This window comes from Mustela nigripes, chromosome 8 (assembly GCF_022355385.1).
Source record: "Mustela nigripes isolate SB6536 chromosome 8, MUSNIG.SB6536, whole genome shotgun sequence".
Classification (NCBI taxonomy): Eukaryota; Metazoa; Chordata; class Mammalia; order Carnivora; family Mustelidae; genus Mustela; species Mustela nigripes.
Window position 1 is genome coordinate 27280098 of NC_081564.1, and position 18206 is coordinate 27298303.

The following is an 18206-nucleotide window of genomic DNA, read 5'->3' on the forward strand; positions in this document are numbered from 1 at the left end:
TGGTCAGCCCCTGCTTCTTTTCAGATAAGGTTCAGCCTATAAACAAGCAAGACAGTCCCATCTGGTCTAAGACCCCATTCAGTTTACACCCGTCCCCGGAAGATCCGCACAACCATCTCCCTGTCCTATAGGTGACCGTGACCACCTGATGGCCTCATTTTCTTTTTTTTAAGATTTTATTTATTTGTTTGACAGAGGTAACAAGTAGGAAGAAAGAGATGAGAGACCGTGAAGCAGGCTCCCCGCTGAGCAGGGAGCCCAATGCAGGGGCTCGATTCCAGGACCCTGGGATCATAATGGGAGCCAAAGGCAGAGACTTTAACCTACTGAGCCACTCAGGCGTCCCCCCCTTTGCCTCATTTTAATGTCAAGTCTCCACCCAACATAAACGTGTAAGGTCTGTTGCCTCTACCTTTGTTCAAAGCGCTTGCTCCCTCCTTCCTCTTGAATAGTCAGTTTCCCCCGCCCTCTTCATCAATATGTAACTTCCAACCCCTGTGATTAAAGAAGCGTGTTCTCAAACCAGAGGGGAAGTCCGATTTTTGAGCCAGCTTCCTGTTTTCGTGCTTGGCAGCTTTACAACAACCCTTTTTTCTGCAAAAGCCTGGTGGTGTGGAGTGCGACTTTCCGTTGCACGCCAGCAAATAAACTTTTCAGCCCGGTAACAAATTCCGCAACCGCGAAGGGACTCTGAATCCAACTGCGTTACCTTAGCCCCCAGTCGGGGGTCTGGATTCCGAACTCCCTCCGATCGGCAGAGTGAGCCTTCGCTGCTTTCCGGTTTTAACTTCGGGGAGAGAAACTTGTTTGGGGTTCTGAAGACATCCTTTCGGAGAGTGAGAACGTACAGATGACTGACTGCCGGTAATTTTCTTCGTGTTTGACCTCAACCGAGAGGCTTTGGGTAAGGAGTTTTCCCTTTCTTAGAAAGGAAAACCGGGGGGTTACACTCACAGAGGGTCTCTTGGCTAATTGGATTTCTTGGAAAACCCGTGTGAGAGCGGCTCTGTGTGACTTGCTGAGAGTTAATTTAAATAATTCGGAGATAAAATGGGAAATAAGAATTCAGTCCCAAAGTATACTCCCTTGGGTTGCATCCTTAGGAATTGGGCATTGTTCGCGGGTGACTTCATCACTAAGAAAAAGATGATATTTTTCTGTAATACTGTCTGGCCACTGTATTCCTTGGGTTCGGGAGAAAAATGGCCTCAGAATGGTTCCTTAAATTACAATACTATCTTGCAATTGGAGTTATTTTGCAAAAGGGAGAAAAAATGGTCTGAGATATGCTATGTACGATCTTTTATGTTATTATACTGGAATGAGGAAATTCAGATAAAATACATGATTTGGGTGCCAAAGAGTCCCCAAAAGGAGGAAACTTCCCTTGATTCTCGTAATAAGGAAGATAATTCATTACCCACGCAGTTAAAGACTACCACTGGGCCACCTCCCCTTGGAACTGCTGGGGACCTTGTCCCCCGACGTTCGGCACCTCGGGCCCCAGCTCCAACCCCTTCTCCAGATTCCGGAGGACCTGTAGTGGTCTATAGGTCTCCAACCTGCCAGGATACCTCGTTGGACCAGAGGGCCACCCAAATTCAGGCAGGAAGATCGCCCCTGAATGAGGTGCTGATCGGTGGGGGTTATGGGAACCAGCAGCTAAGCGGTTTCATCTTCGTGCGTTCCCAGTTTTCCACCTCTGACCTGCTGAGTTGGAAAATCAAGATGCCTCCTTACTTAGATGACCCTATTGGAATGAAGAATTTTTTTGCCTCTATTTTTGCTATCCATAATCCAACATGGGCAGATATTCAGACCCTCCTAAAGTTCTTCCTCACACCAGAGGAACGTAGCTTGATCCTAGAACAGGCTCGTGCTGAAGCCGATAAGATGCACGAGGAAGCTCCTTATAATCCGGTGAGAGCCCTTGGAGACCTGGCTATCCCCACCACCGACCCTCGATGGAACCCCCACGATGAGTGGGATAGAAACAGGCTGGAGCATTACCGGAGCTGCATCCTGAGTGGTCTTAAGAATGGAGTCCCTAAACAAAGAAGCCTCAATAAAGTTCTGCAGGTTAGACAGAAGCCTGACGAGGACCCCTTTGAGTACAGGGAAAGAATATTTAAGGCTTATCGGCAGTATGTGGATATAGATCCGGAAGCTCCAGAGAATGTACACATGGTCAATGAAACCTTCATAAGGCAAGCTGCCCCTGACATTTACAGGAAATTGCAAAGCGTGAGAGGGGCTTCAGGAATGCCCACAAATCAGTTGGTTGAGATTGCTTTCGATGTTTTCCGAAACCGAGACAAGGTCCGGCAGAAAGAGAAAGAGCGCAGGATGCGGCAGGAGGCAGCCTTGCTGGCGGATGTGTTGAGGCAGGTGTTGTCAGACCCTCACCAGGGTGCACACCAGCCTGGTGCTGGTCCCAGAGTAAGAAACCCGAGGCCCGCAAATTCGGGATCCAGAGGCCACCCAATCGTAGGACCGAACCAGTGTGCCTACTGCAAACGAGAGGGACACTGGAAGAGGGAGTGCCCCTCTCTGAATAGGTATTAGCCAAACTTCAGATGCCCCCGTCCTCTGGTCGTCCTTCCCCATCCGCCCAAGAACTCTCCAGGAAAGCTGGGCCCCGGGGACTCCTGACAGCCCTACAGCCTTCATTGAAATTTCCCCATGGAACCCCGGGTCACCGTTTTTGGTGAAAAAGACACTTAACAGATTGGTGTAAACTAGTGCTACCTATGGAGGACAATACCAGGGGCATTTGCGTGGTCCCTGTGGCTTAGTGGGTTAATTTACCTACCTTGGGCTCCAGTCATGACCTCAGGATTCTGGGATCAAGCCCCGCATGTATTTTTTTCCTTACCCTGTATATTCCTCACAAACTTACGGCGTCCCCCCCCCCCCCAAAATGTGTAAAAACTCCCTGCCTGTGTCATTTTTTGGTCAATTTCCCAATTTCCTTATTGGGCTTTATAACAAAGGTTTGGGTTTTTTCCTCCTTTCCTGTCTCTTGTAAATTGAATTCTTTGTCCAGCGGGAAGAACTTGAGGGTAGAGGAAGAATTTTCCCTCCCAGTAGCTGGCATAGTGGGTAGGATATTTTGCTGGGCCAAAGCTGGTCCCAGACTCTGCCACCACTGAGATCCTGGGACATCTGATAATAGAGCTAGCAGAAGGTAGGATTTTTTTTTTTTTTTTTTTTTTAAACACATGGTGTGAGCTTTCTGGAATCTCTGCAGAGTCTAATGGAACAAGAGTCTTTTGTACTCTATAAATTTCAATTAGCAAGAGAAAATACTAGGGATTAGCTCCTTGGGCTTTGCAACTCATGGGAAAAATTTGGCAGCACCCTCTGTTTGCTGATTATTTTCTCCCAGAGATGGTCTTCATTGGTGTGTGTTGTCTTTGTTCTTTGTTCATAAAAAGGAATGAGCATAGGGCAGGCATATAGGGCAGATCCCAGAAGTCTCATTTTTTCAGTTTCTGGTTCTCACCAGACCAGCATGTTTGGACAAACTGCTGTGATGAGTCCCTGTATAAAAGCCAGATGCAGTTTTTCCTTTTGTCATGTTCTGTGCCCTAAGAGCTTGCCTTGGTGACCAGTGAGAACATTATCTCTCTGGTTTCCAACATCCAGACAGTGCAGTTACTGGGGTGTGCCTTGGGTACCCAGGTAGAGTACCCCAGATAGGCTGGGGATCTTGGACACCATTAACAAAAAGCACACTCAGTCCAGCTGTGACACCTCGGGAAAGTTTCATAAGAAGTCCCAGCTTAATAAGGGGCATTTTGTTCTCTAAAGGGTCAGTGCTGGAAAAGTCCCATTCCAGTTAGTGCCTGCCTGGTGTCACAGATCAGTGGGTCTGTAACTGGAGGCATCTCAATTTTGTAGGAGACCAGAGACATCCTTACCACCTATGCAAAGGAGGTCTTTGCTTTCTTAGATTATTTTGGGGAAATAATCTTGGGTCATGGGGACTGTGTGTCATCTGTGTCTTCCCTGGAAGCTGCTTAGGTTCCTAGTTAAGCCATTAAAAAGCTTACCGGTTTGAATCACTACTGAAATTAATAAGATCCTATCCACCAATAGCCAGATGATAGATCCTTTAAATTGGCTGTATTTAAGTAAATAGGTACTCTTTTTTGTTTTGTTTCTAAAGATTTTATTTACTTATTTGACAGACCAAGATCACAAGTAGGCAGAGAGAGAGGAGAAAGCAGGCTCCTCTCGAAGAGCAGAGAGCCCACATCGGGGCTCGATCCCAGGACCTGGGATCATGACCCGAGCTAAAGGCAGAGGCTTTAAACCCACTGATCCACCCAGGCACCCCGTAAATAGATATGCTTAAACATTCTTTACGGAGAGTTCTGAATTGGTAACAGCTAACCTTCGGTGATGCGATGCGATGGGGTCTGAGAGCCAACAGTCAAAAGAATTCTGGACACATCTTCAGTGTAAAAAAAGGGTGGTTTTATTAAAGCATGGGGACAGGACCCCTGGGCAGGAAAAGCTGCACTGGGGTCATTGAGTGCTGATCTAAGTTGGGAGGGGTTGTCTCTAAGGAATTCGGGAGCAAGGTTTGCAGGACCTTGAGAGAGGGAGGCTAGCTGCTGTTAAAATCATTGACTCCTGTCTAGTAATACCTTAGCCATGATGATGAAGTCTTAGAATGTAAGTGAGGTTCAGTGGGGTGAGGGTCGGGAGCCAAAGACCAAGAAAGAATTCTTGAGACATCTTTGGTGCCAAAAGGTGGTCTAGTAAAGCATGGGGACAGGACCTGTGAGCAGAAAGAGCTGCTGCCCCTGGACAGTGAGGAGTGATCATTATATGCTTGCAAGTTGGGAGGGAGTTGGGGGATGGAGGATTTAGAGAGAGTGTTTTCCAAAGGAACCTTTTTTTTCTCTAAAGGTTTACTTGACAGATCACAAGTAGGCAGAGAGGCAGGAAGAGAAAGGGGGAGAAGCAGGCTCACTGCTGAGCAGAGAGAGCCCGATGCATGCATATCGGGCCTCTGTCTCAGGACCCCTGAGATCATGACCTGAGCCCAAGGCAGAGGCTTTAACCCACTGAGCCACCCAGGTGCCCCTCCAAAAGAATTGTTAAAGTGGACTTTACAGGATCCTGGGGGTAAGGGTCACTCAGACTAGGATTGCCCTTTGACTTAGCAAAGCCTTAAAGTGGGGGTAGTTGAGTCTCTAGAGTAATATCACTCTGCCTGTTTTAAGGGTTTGTCAGTGGATAAGGAAATTTGATAATTTTTTTTCTGCCTGTGTTTCCCAGTCAGCGAGACCCTTCAGATAAGAATGTACCAGTGCCCCTTTTGCTTGGAGGGTGATTGCCAACAGGTATCTTGGGGAAGTTTCTGAAGGGATTTTCATACATTTATGAAGACTTACAGGTTGCCTTTGGCCAATATTGAGGCAGTTGAGTTCCTGGTGGAAGACTATTCCACCTGTCTTAAGTACTTGTGAAGAGGAGGGAAGTTGTAGGGAAGTTTAATTCTTTCCACATTTCTTCTGCCTTTGTTCTCCATGCCACTAGAGACTCCATTGACAAGGTAAAAGAACAAAAATTAGATTGGCAAATCAGTCCCCACATCCAGTGAAAATTCCCCTTAAAATCTAGCCCCATTTGGGGCGCCTGGGTGGCTCAGTGGTTAAGCCGCTGCCTTCGGCTCAGGTCATGATCTCGGATTCCTGGGATCGAGCCCCGCGTCCGGCTCTCTGCTCAGCGGGGAGCCTGCTTCCTCCTCTCTCTGCCTGCCTCTCTGCCTACTTACAATCTCTGTCTGTCAAATAAATAAATAAAAGCTTTAAAAAAAAAAAAATCTAGCCCCATTTGCCTGTTTAACTTCCTTTCCCTACAAGATTTGCAGACAGCACTCCCCTAATCTCTGGATTTGAAGTATGCAGACCGCTCTTTCTTGAGATTCCCTTGGGGTGCATGGAACAGCTCTCTCTGCTATAGTTAGGCTTTGCCAGCTTCAGGCATTTCTGGGCAGTAACCCTTAACAGAAGTATCCTACACACACACACACACACACACACACACACACAGAGCGAAGGATTTGTAGCCCTTGAACAGCACCGCATCCTTTTAAGTGATAGAGCCTTTCACGTTCAGAAGATCTATGAAATTTAGAAAGGAATTTTTATTTACCTATTTTTAAAGACTTTTTTTTTTTTTCCAGTCATCTCTACACCTAGTGTGGGGCTTTTTACACTCCACAACCCTGAGACCAGGAGTTGCACTCTCCACCAACTGAGCTGGCCAGGCATCCCCACAGTCGAATCTTTTTTTTTTTTTTAATGGCTAAAGAAACTTTATTAGGAAATTATTTTTTTTTTAAGATTTTATTTTTTATTTGTCAGAGAGAGAGCGAGCGCTAGCACAGGCAGAGTGGCAGGCAGAGTCAGAGGGAGAGGCAGGCTCCCTGTGGGGAAAGGAGCCCAATGTGGGACTCGATCCCAGGACGCTGGGATCATGACCTGAGCCAAAGGCAGCTGCTTAACCAACTGAGCCACCCAGGCGGCCCTTATTAGGAAATTTTTAAAATAAAAATTAATGGCTCTTCACAGTGGCACTCACAGAGACCTTGACTGGCTGGCTCTTCTGGCCCAGGATTGATTACACGGTGGCCATTAGGCAGGTCCCATGGTCCCTGGAAGAATGACACCCATCCTTACACAAAGTAAACCAAAAAAATTTCTCTTACGCCCTCCTACAAATGATCTCCCAAAAGCCAGTATCCAGAGACTAATAGAAGCCAATGTGCTGCTGCCCCTTGGAACAATTTGTTACTTAAAACTGTAATCCCTGGAGGATTTTACTAGTTACCAAGCACATTTAGATATGGCCTTAAGAAATACATATACTGACAACAGGTCTTTGGGGAGAAGGACAATGTAAGACCCTGGAGCTGGGCAGCTGGGGATGCCCGGCTCACTCAGGGCAGAAGGCTGCCCGAAGGGGCAGCCTGGAACGCCCGGCCCACCCAGGGAAGAACGCCGCCTGCTTCAGGGAAGCCGCCTGCTTCAGGGAAGCCGAGCACCTGGGAACACCCGGTCAGCTCAGGGTGGAAGGAAAACCGGCTGCTTCCCTTTTTCGTGATCGCTCCTTTCTCTTCCAGAAAGTGCCCGTTGTTAGTTAGATGAGTCCTTTGAATGTGCTTTAAAGTTTAAAGTTGAGTAGCGCTTGAGAAAGGGCCTGAGCTATGTGGATCCTAAGACTCGCTGATGCGGTTGCCTGCATGTGCTTACCTGGAATGGGCAAAACAGGCCTGGTCATTAATCATTGTGGGATTGTGCTGTCCTTGCACGGGCTATAAACTACACCATTGTAAGATTGTAAACTAGGTCTTGAGCCACTTTGAAGTTAGTGCATCTGGTTAAGGAGTTACCTGAAGACAGAGACCACTGACTCAGAGGGTCTGCTATTAGTGCTTGGGAAAATAGGTCATAGGGAAGCTTGAGGGGTTTTATGTGTATGTTGTAAGTTCTTTAGTAATCAGCTAAAAATATATACCTTCTTACGATTGTTTCTGTTAGTTATATAATGCCTCACAGCCTTGAATAAAACTGGCACTGCTTGGCCGTCATCCACTTGGCCCCTCCCGTCCTCCTCTCTCTGCGTCTCGTCTGGTCGAGTTGTCGCTCCGGCCGCGACAAGTGGCACCCGAACAGGGACCTGAGCACATGCAAGTGAAAGTGCGTGTCTAGGTAAGTTGTTGCCGATATTCAGGTAAGAGGAGCCCGGTCTTCTCAGGGCCACAACAGGAGTAAAATAATACGGGGCAGTGGCAGTCTATGGAAAAGGTCGTCTTTATGACTGCGTTGCAGGCCCTTATGAAGCAAAAAGGGTCCAAGGTATCTAAAAAGGCCTTGCGGCAGTTTTTTTGTACAGTTTCAGAATTATGCCCTTGGTTTCCAAAAGAAGGAACAGTAAGTCTAGATGCATGGCAAAAGGTGGGACAAGAAATTAAGAATCAAATCAAAATACATGGTCCCACCGCCTGCCCTCCAAGCACCATGCAGGTTTGGGAAGATATTCGGGAGGTATTAGACCCTCAACACTCCTTCAAATTGATTTCGATAGCCTCCCAAGAACCTCCAGATAGGCCTGAAGTTCATGATTTGCCCAAAGTAACGGAGGACATCGAGGATCTGATGGCTGATTTACCTTTGCCATCGGCAGAGCTTATAGAACAGACTTCAAACTCTCGTCCTCCTCCAAGCCATTCTATTTGCAACAACAAAAAATGTGAGCCACATGCTGCTCCTCCTAGAGTCCCTCCAACACCACCCTTGATCAAGGTTGGAGGTTATGAAATTGAGGAAGATGATGTGTATTTGGATGATGACAAAGAGGTAATCTTTTCCTCTTCGGCCCCGGCTCGCCTAAGGTCCTTTTCGCAGCAAGACATACATGGTAAAATTCCCACCTCTCGAAAACTGCGTCCTGTGCTGGGAACAACATCAAGTGGCACTCAAACATTCACTGTTAATCATACAGAGACACAGACCTACGGTTCTGTCCCTGCAAAGCCCAATTCCCAGATCGGTTATTCAATCATGCAACATGAAAATGGGCAACGGAGATACGCAGATCTTAATTTTAAAATTTTAAAAGAAATTAAGACAGCCACTGCTCAATATGGCCCCACCGCCCCATATACTCTTTATTTACTGGACAGTGTTGGTCAGGTTGCTCTCTGTCCAGATGATTGGAGAGTCATAGCTAAGGCCTGTCTGTCCGGTGGAGATTATCTACTCTGGAAAACTGAGTTTTATGAGAGAGCAAATGAGATGGCGGTTTACAACCACAGAACAAATATTCCGGTCTCATATGAAATGTTGATAGGAATGGAAGCCTATGCTGAGGTCAGTACTCAAATAGACTATCCTGAAATCGCTTACAATCAAATTGGACAATGTGCCTTAACGGCTTGGAAAAGACTTCCCTCCTCCAGAACTAGAACTGTGGAGCTTTCCAAAATCCGTCAGGGACCGGATGAACCTTACCAGGATTTCGTAGCCAGACTCTTAAAGGAAGTGGGTCGCATCGTGGATGATGGGGAGGCCAGAACCATTATTGTTAAACATCTTGCTTTTGAAAATGCGAATTCTTTCTGTCAGGTGGCTATACGCCCAAGGAAAAATAAAGGAACTTTGGAGGATTATATTCGCCTTTGTGCAGAGATAGGCTCTTCCTATATTCAGGGCATCACTTTAGCCGCAGCCCTTAGGGGCATCTCCCCTCAGGAAATGCAAAAGCGAATGATGCAGAAGGGTAATAATAAAAAACAGACCTGCTTTCAGTGCGGCCACGTAGGTCATTTCAAGGCTCAGTGCCCTCAGTTAATGGACAGACAGGTAAAAAATGGAAAGATCAGTAAAAAACCTCCCTTATTATGCCCAAAATGCCAGAGAGGTTATCATTGGGCAAATGAATGCCGCTCTCAAAAGGACAAATTTGGGAACATTATCCAGGGAAACTGGAGGCGGGGCTCACTGCAGCCCCAACAAACAATAGCAGCCATGATCCCTCAGATGTCCGCTCTCGGGCCAGTACCGCGGACCTCCCAGGCATCGACAAGCTATTCCGCGGTACCCCCGCCAGTGCAGGACTAGAATTGGTCCCAGATACTCCGGTATACTTGGAAGCAGGAGAGCCCCCTAAGGCCTTAACCACAGGCATATGGGGACCTCTGCTAAAAGGGACCTGGACTTTATTCTTAGGGTGTTCTAGTTGGACAATGTAAGGGTTAATACACCCAGGGGTAATTGATGAAGATTATACAGGAGAAATAAAAATTATGATACCATTGAAAGGGGGGATTTTGCATTTATTGCCTAAGATACCTATTGACCAGCTGTTTATAATCCCCAGAGCTACCACCACCAACCCCGTTGTAAAGGGCAATAGAGGGAATGGTGGTTTCGGCTCCACTGATATTTCCTGGACTCAACTGATACCTGCAGACAAGTCATACATGACTTGACTTATACAAGGCTGTGCCTTTGTGGGACTCGTTGACACGGGCGCTGATGCCTCAGTTATTGCAAAACAGCTTTGGCCACGGCGCTGGCCTCTTAAAGACTCAGCCGTCCCAATCAGAGGAGTAGGACAAGCCCATTCCCCACAACTCAGCACCTCGTTTCTAAATTGGTCTATGGCAGAAGGGCATCAAGGAACTTTTCAACCATTTGTCCTGGATATAGATCTTAACTTGTGGGGCCGAGATGTGCTGACCGACATGGGGGTCCCAACCTGGGCTTCCCACACCCTCCGCCGTACCTTTACAATACAAGCTTATTACTGTAGACTTACAAGATTGCTTTTTCACCATCCCATTAGCCCCGCAGGATTGTGAAAGATTTGCTTTCTCTGTTCCTAGCATTAATCACAAGGAACCGGCTAAGAGGTACCATGGCTAATAGCACCACCTTGTGCCAAGACTGTGTGGCAAAGGCCCTTGCTCCGTTCCATGCTCGATTCGAACCTACAATATATTGCATTCATTATATGGGTGACCACCTTCTTGCAGCAGAAACTGAGAGCCTATTACAAGAGGCCTTTCAAGATTTGATTCTTAAATTGCAACAGTGGAACTTAGTTATCACTCCAGAAAAGGTGCAAAAAAATGGAGCCTTTTGAATATTTGGGCTTCATCATTGAAAATAAAGAGATTTGGCCTCAAAAGATTACAATTAGAACTCAGTTCCTTGGGACATTAACTAATTACCAAAAACTTACGGGAGATATTAATTGGATAAGACCCTTCTTATATATTACTGCTGATGATTTAAAAACCTGTATTTGACACCCTTAAAGGAGACAGTGCACCCTCTTCTACTTGTACCCTATCTGAAAAAGCTCAAAAAGCTTTACGACTTTTTGATGACAAACTATCCCAAGCCCATGTAAATCAGTATGACCCTGAGCAGCCTGTTTACTTGATCTTGCTAAGGCCTTCACAATTGCCAGCTGCTGTTACATGGCAGGCTCAGGGGCCTTTAGAGTGGATACATCTGGCCTTACACCAGTTGCAGGTCATTAATGACTATACTGAACTGCTAGCTCAAGTAATTTTAAGAGGCCGACAACGAATTATTCACATGATTGACCAAGAACCTGATTATATCCTGTTGCCCGTGTTAACTGCTGATAAAGAACAGGCCCTACTTTACACAAATCTGAATTGGCAAATAGCTCTGTCTTGTTTTCCAGGACAACTCAAATATCATTGGCCAGCAGACAAACTTTCTACAATTTTTCTCCACTACCTCTGTTTTCAGTTTAGCAATTGTGGTTAACAAACCCTTAGCTAATGCTATTACTATATTTGTAGATGCAGACCAAACTGGGCATGTAGGAATTTATAAAGAGTCCCCATATGCAGAGGCTTCTTATCAAGGATACTACCCCCCCTAAATCCGTACAAAGGGCTGAACTGAAAGCTGTCCAGTTAGCCTTGCAGATATATTCTGAACCATGTAACCTATACACAGACAGCCATTATGTGGCGTGAGCAGTCCCATCTTTGCCACAGGCTTATGTGCTTACCAATGATGAAAAGTTGTGTCATTTGTTTTCTAGCATTCAGCAACTTCTGAGATTGAGACAAGCTCCAATCTTAAACTGCCAGGTCCTTTATCCAGAGGCAGTGATCTTATAGATATGATCACTCATGCATATGTAATTGATGTCACTAATAAACAACTGGCTATACGAAGTCCCACTAAATTTTACCAAAATGCATCAGCCCTACGCCGACAGTTCAGTATAACCAGAGAAGAGGCTTGTCAAATAGTCAAAAGCTGTCCTGCCTGTCCAGTTCATTTTTCATTACCTACATATTTGGTAAATCCTAGAGGGTTTATGCCTGATCACTTACGGCAAATGGATGTGACACTATTCCCTACTTTTGGCCCTTTAAAATATATACATGTCTCTATTGACACCTTTTCAGGATTTGTACATGCTACTGCACACACAGGAGAAGCTTGTAGATGTACAAAATCACCTCTTTTCCGCCTTATCCCAAATGGGAACTCCAAAAGCCATCAAAACAGACAATGGGGGGCGCCTGGGTGGCTCAGTGGGTTAAGCCGCTGCCTTCGGCTCGGGTCATGATCTCAGGGTCCTGGGATCGAGCCCCGCATCGGGCTCTCTGCTCAGCAGGGAGCCTGCTTCCCCCTCTCTCTCTGCCTGCCTCTCCATCTACTTGTGATTTCTCTCTGTAAAATAAATAAATAAAATCTTTAAAAAAAAAAAAAAAAAAAACAGACAATGGCTCTGCATACAATTCAAAAGCCTTTCAAAAATTTTGCCAAACCTTTCAGATTAAACATTTAATGGACATCCCCTATAATTCTCAAGGACAAGCCATTGTCAAAAGGACTAATGGAATCCTTAAATCGTATCTCAAAAAATTAAAAGAGGGGGAGACACTACAGGGAACAGTGAAATATTCTCCTCATATGCATTTAACTTTAACTCTTTATGTTTTAAATTTTTTGAATGTCGACGATATAGGTCGCACAGCAGCTGAACTCTTTCGGCATCCAGACTTTTTTCTCCCCTTCCTTATGCTAGGTGGAAAGACCCCCATGATGGGCACTTGGAAGGGTCCTGATCCTGTCCTCCACAAAGGAGGCAGTTTTGTTTGTGTTTTTCTCAGGATGAGGATACTCCGTGCTGGCTTCCAGAAAGGTGGTGCGGAATCCTCGTGTCTCCAACAGAGGATGGACGGCCAGAACAGACAGAGAAGAAAAAGATGTCTCCCCCCTTACAGTCAGAGATCTCCTGAATCGGGCCCTAGACATAGTGAATCAGACCCAACCCAATGAAGCATTGATCACTATATTATTAACATTATTAGATATGGTTGGCCTCCCCCATAGCAAGGCCATAGCCTATTGGGCATAATTGCCTGATCCAACCCATTATAAGGCCTGTTACTTGGGATGATCCAAGCCCCCGAGTACACATTAATGCTACAGAATATTTTGGGGGAAGCAGCTCATGGCATGGAAAGTGCAGAATGTTACATTAATTGGACTAGTTTAGCAGCTCAGGTACCTGTATGTTTCCAGTTACCTTCCCCTGGCCATGACCTTATCAATGGAAGCATGGTGGTCCAATCAAGACCCCCATATAGTTAGTTAGGATATGCAAGAAGTGGAGTTGCTTGATCTAATTCTGAGATACGGCTTGAAAGATGGACTCTCTATGAGATCACTAGTGACAAGACTCCTAGGGCTCCCCAAAGAGGCATGTGTCCTCCTGGGTACCCTATTTGTCCCCCCAAATTAAACTAGACTATTCCAGGTCCCATTTGGACAGAAGGCCTCCAGGAGAAGCCGTTGATCATCTTTCCTCACGGCATCCCTGATTTCTCCGTCACCAACTGGTCAAGAGTGGCTAGAGAAGGGGCGCCTGGGTGGCTCAGTGGGTTAAAGCCTCTGCCTTTGGCTCAAGTCATGATCCCAGGGTCCTGGGATGGAGCCCCACGTCAGGCTCTCCGCTCGGCCGGGAGCCTGCTTCCCCCTCCCTCTCTCTCTGCCTGCTTTCGGCCTACCTGTGATCTCTGTCTGTAAAATAAAATCTTAAAAAAAAATCTTTTTTAAAAGTGGCTAGAGAAAAACCTCTGCAATATATTGCTTACCACCCCCCGCCCCCGCCTGCCGATGCATGATGTGACCATTCCTGGTGGAATATTCTCTATAGCGGGAGGGATGTTTCATGTAGAACTTTGGAAGCTGGTCACTGCCCTGGGACCAATCGGAGTACAAATAGCTAGGGGTGGTTATACTGCCACGAAAGACTTCAATCTGACCTTGCGGGCCTGTGTTCCTAGACCTTTTTTACTGGTAGTGGGTTCGGGATCAATAGTTCTTAACTCTCCAAGGGGGGCATCTATTGTATAATATCCATTGTGACCATTACGTGTTAACAAATTGTCCACCTGTGTCCCTGTCTTCGTCAGGCACAGGTCCCATAATAGTGTTTGTAACTATGCAACCTCCATATAGGTTATTACCTGTGGAAGTAGAAGGACCTTGGTATGCTAATTAGCTTATCAGTTTGCCCTTCCTCCTCCCTCTCTCTGCCTGCCTCTGCCTGCTTCTGATCTCTGTCCAATAAATAAAATCTTTTTAAAAAAGGGGGGGGTAGGGCGCCTGGGTGGCTCAGTTGGTTGGACGACTGCCTTCAGCTCAGGTCATGATCCTGGAGTCCCGGGATCGAGTCCCACATCGGGCTCCCAGCTCCATGGGGAGTCTGCTTCTCCCTCTGACCTTCTCCTCGCTCATGCTCTCTCACTGTCTCTCTCTCAAATAAATAAATAAAGTCTTTAAAAAAAAAAAAAAAAGGGGGGGGGGGTAGAATGTAGGCAGCCATGGACTGGGCTAGAGTCAAGAGACCAAACCAGGCCCCGACTCGCGCCTCCCGGAAGCCCAGGGGCTGATAGCCCTGTGGGTGGAAAAGTTGAGTAGCGCTTGAGAAAGGGCCTGAGCTATGTGGATCCTAAGACTCACTGATGCGGTTGCCTGCATGTGCTTACCTGGAATGGGCAAAACAGGCCTGGTCATTAATCATTGTGGGATTGTGCTATCCTTGCACGGGCTATAAACTACACCATTGTAAGATTGTAAACTAGGTCTTGAGCCACTTTGAAGTTAGTGCACCTGGTTAAGGAGTTACCTGAAGACAGAGACCACTGACTCAGAGGGTCTGCTATTAGTGCTTGGGAAAATAGGTCATAGGGAAGCTTGAGGGGTTTTATGTGTATGTTGCAAGTTCTTTAGTAATCAGCTAAAAATAGATACCTTCTTACGATTGTTTCTGTTAGTTACATAATGTTCACAGCCTTGAATAAAACTGGCACTGCTTGGCCATCATCCACTTGGCCCCTCCTGTCATCTCTCTGCGTCTCGTCTTCGTTTCACCATCCTCTTGCCCTCTCGACCCTGGTCATACTGTCACTTCGGCCATGACATCTGTTAAAGATTACATTAAGGACAATCTAAAGATTCTGTGTTTTCTCATCAGATTCTTGATTATCAAAAAAACTGAGTCTTAACACAAGAGCGGAAGTTTGGGGGACACCTGGGTGGCACAGTGGGTTAAGCAGCTGCCTTGGGCTCGGGTCATGATCCCAGCATCCTGGGATTCGAGTCCCACATCGGGCTCCTTGCTCGGCAGGGAGCCTGCTTCTCCCTCTGCCTCTGCCTGCCATTCTGTCTGCCTGTGCTCGCTCGCTCTCCCTCTCTCTCTCTGATAAATAAATTAAAAATCTTAAAAAGAAAAAAAAAACGAAGTTTTGCTCACAACTGTGTAACATCTGTATTTACTTTGAAATCTTCTAGGACCACCTTGGTTCAATAAATATAGTTACCTAATGACCTGTAATCAGTGACACATTTCTGCCTTTTGATAAATTGATTTTGATCAATGAAATGTTCAAATGATAGATACTTTTTGACATACTTCCCAGAAGCAAATTACAAAAGTCTTTTGACCACAGTCTAAATGAAATGTTCAGAAGGCCCTGGGAACATTTCCAGAATTCTGTGGAGGGGAGCCTACCTATCTCCATGGGTAGAGCCTGAAACTGTTGATCTAGTAATTATAAATTCGAGCCCCACATTGGGTGTAGAGATAATTTTAAAACAAAATCTTAAAAAAAATTCGGTAAAAATGAAACTAATTTGGCTTACTTGCTATGTTAAATTACATGGGAAGTACTCAAATAAGTGACACTTAAACTCTCTTAGATTGTTCATATAGATACGTATTTAAGTGTTCTCAAAATTGTGTAAGACTCCTGGGGATCTGATACGTCTGAACATGTTACTATCTTGAAATGTTGTATGTCTCAGAAATAAGCAGATTTTCTTACCAATTGCATTGTAATGGACTCTAACCAGATCTTTGACTATGGCCATTAAGTGTTTTCATTTACAGACAATTACAGTTTCACTCAGATGCTTTCATAAAAGCTTTTTGCAAATGTGCTTCTCTGAGACTCATGGGAAGAACTCTGGGGTACAGGATTCTTTATAACCTTGATGTCATTAAACTGAAGTAAGAGTTTCCAGAACTACTCCAAAACGAAGAATTAATAACCTAAGACTGAATAAAACTGAGGAAGATAATTGCAATTTTATCACATTTTTGCTGAAAACATTGCTGATTTTTTTTTAATGTTTTGTTTTTCCTGACTTAAAAACTTTTTCTCTTAAGCGGCGGCTTAGAGCGGTTTGATAAAATATTCCTTTGTAAACAAATACAAAACATGTATCTTTTTCTCCCTACCTGAACCCTCCAGAATTCAGAAATTCTCAGAGTATTTGTTCTTTTATGGCAATTAAAGTTAGTTACTTGCATAAGTGCAGTAAGAATCTGTTCTTCTTAAAAAACATCATTGGAAAGAAAAACATTGGGTTTTGTTTTTTACCCAAGCTTTGCTGGAATGTAACGTTTGAGAGAGACCTGAATAGTCTGCGGTATGACCAAGCAGCTTTAAGGAACTGAGGTTGACTTCAGGGAGCCAGTAAAAAGCCCCTTGGAAATACCAGCCTGGTACCTTCTTAAAGAGTTCCAGCAGCCTCACCAGGGGGTAAAGAAGGTCACTTCTTGGCAGGTGCAGGAACCTCAATATGTTGGGAACCTCGAGAAGAGAGGAGTTAACCCAAATCTGTAGGTACTGCAGGCGAAGTCTGATGGCAAGCATCTGGCGTGGCTCCTGGCCTTGAGAGGCTATTGAAAGTTCAACCTAGAGATTCCTTACTGAAAATTCCAGTAAAGCAGATATAAAAGATTCTGCATCGTCAACTGCTATTCTTGCTGCATTTATGTCAGTAACCGAGCCAAGATTTGCTCTCTCTTAACTACACTTTTTTTGCAAGCCAATTAGTCTTCAATTGTTTTATCTTCAGCAAAAGCTGAGAGGGTGATAGGGAGAAAGTATGTTTCAGTAAAACCCCTATGTAAACACTGAATTCTGATACTGCTCATTATATGCTGAACTAGATGCTGATTTCTTCTAGTTTCCTCCAGTGGCTGGCTACACATGCCTCCAAACTTTTTTTTTTCTTCCAACTTCTGAGTTGTTGGACTCATACAAGAAGTAAAACTGCATTTTTTCCCCCGAGGCCCTGCAAACTAAACATCACCAGCCTGATGCAAACTTCAGAGAAGCAACCAAAGCAACTCACACACAGACTGTCGTCATGCCTGGTGGCTTTGTGAGCTGTTCCAAAGATCGCCAGAGACACTGCAGCGACAAATCAGGACAGCCTGTCAGATGGGCACTGCTTGCGCTTGTTCTGAAAAATGCTTTGAGCCTGACCTCTGGTAATCTTGACTGTCCGGCCTAGGAATCAAAAACGGGATTACAACTTGATGTAGTTACTAGCCACCATTTTTCTTCAATTTCATTGATGGACCTCTTTGTGATCCCCTGATTGTTCAAGCAACAGGCCTGACTTTTGACAACCTACCTGCTTCACCACCTCCTAAAGGGAAAGTGAATGACACGGACCTGTTACCAGAACTGAGACCCATTGGGTAAGATAATCTGCCAGCTCAGCTTTTAGTATGTGAAACCCCCAGGGAAATTTCAGAGGGGAAACTGTAGGGGCCAAGGGCAGGCTGCTCCAAATTGTGCCATTTTGTTAATATTTATCATTTTAAATAAAAGTTATTTAAAAGACAATCTGTGCAAGAAAGACTCAGACTCTCCTCTGTTCCCCTGAAAGCCGGAAATAACATCTTCCATGTGAAGGTTGGCCCTCCCTATTCTAAGAAAAGACTTTTTTTTTTTTAAGATGTATTTATTTGACAGATCACACGCAGCGGGGGGGGGGGGGGGGGCTAGGCTCCCCACTGAGCAGAGAGCCCAATGCAGGGCTCCATCCCAGGACCCTGAGATCATGACCCGAGCCGCAGGCAGAGGCTTAACCCACTGAGCCACCCAGGCGCCCTAGAAGAGACATTCTTTGGGCATCTGGGTGGCTCAGTGGTTAGGCCTCTGCCTTCTCAGGTCATGATCCCAGGGTACTGGGATCCAGCCCCACATTGGGCTCCTACCTCAGCAGGGAGCCTGCTTCTCCCTCCCTCTGGCCCTCCCCCTGCTTGTGTTCCCTCTCTCACTTTTTCTGTCCAATAAATAAAATCTTACTTTTAAA

At 45.6% G+C, this 18206-nt stretch overlaps 1 long non-coding RNA gene across 1 annotated transcript; it reads left to right on the forward strand.

Annotated features, from left to right (window-relative positions):
* The first annotated feature begins 431 nt into the window (after positions 1–431).
* LOC132023383 (uncharacterized) lies at positions 432–17747 on the forward strand. The gene is made up of 3 exons (XR_009405950.1): positions 432–904; positions 7560–7730; positions 10409–17747. It is a non-coding gene; the product is annotated as an uncharacterized LOC132023383 (long non-coding RNA).
* The last annotated feature ends 459 nt before the right edge of the window (positions 17748–18206 follow it).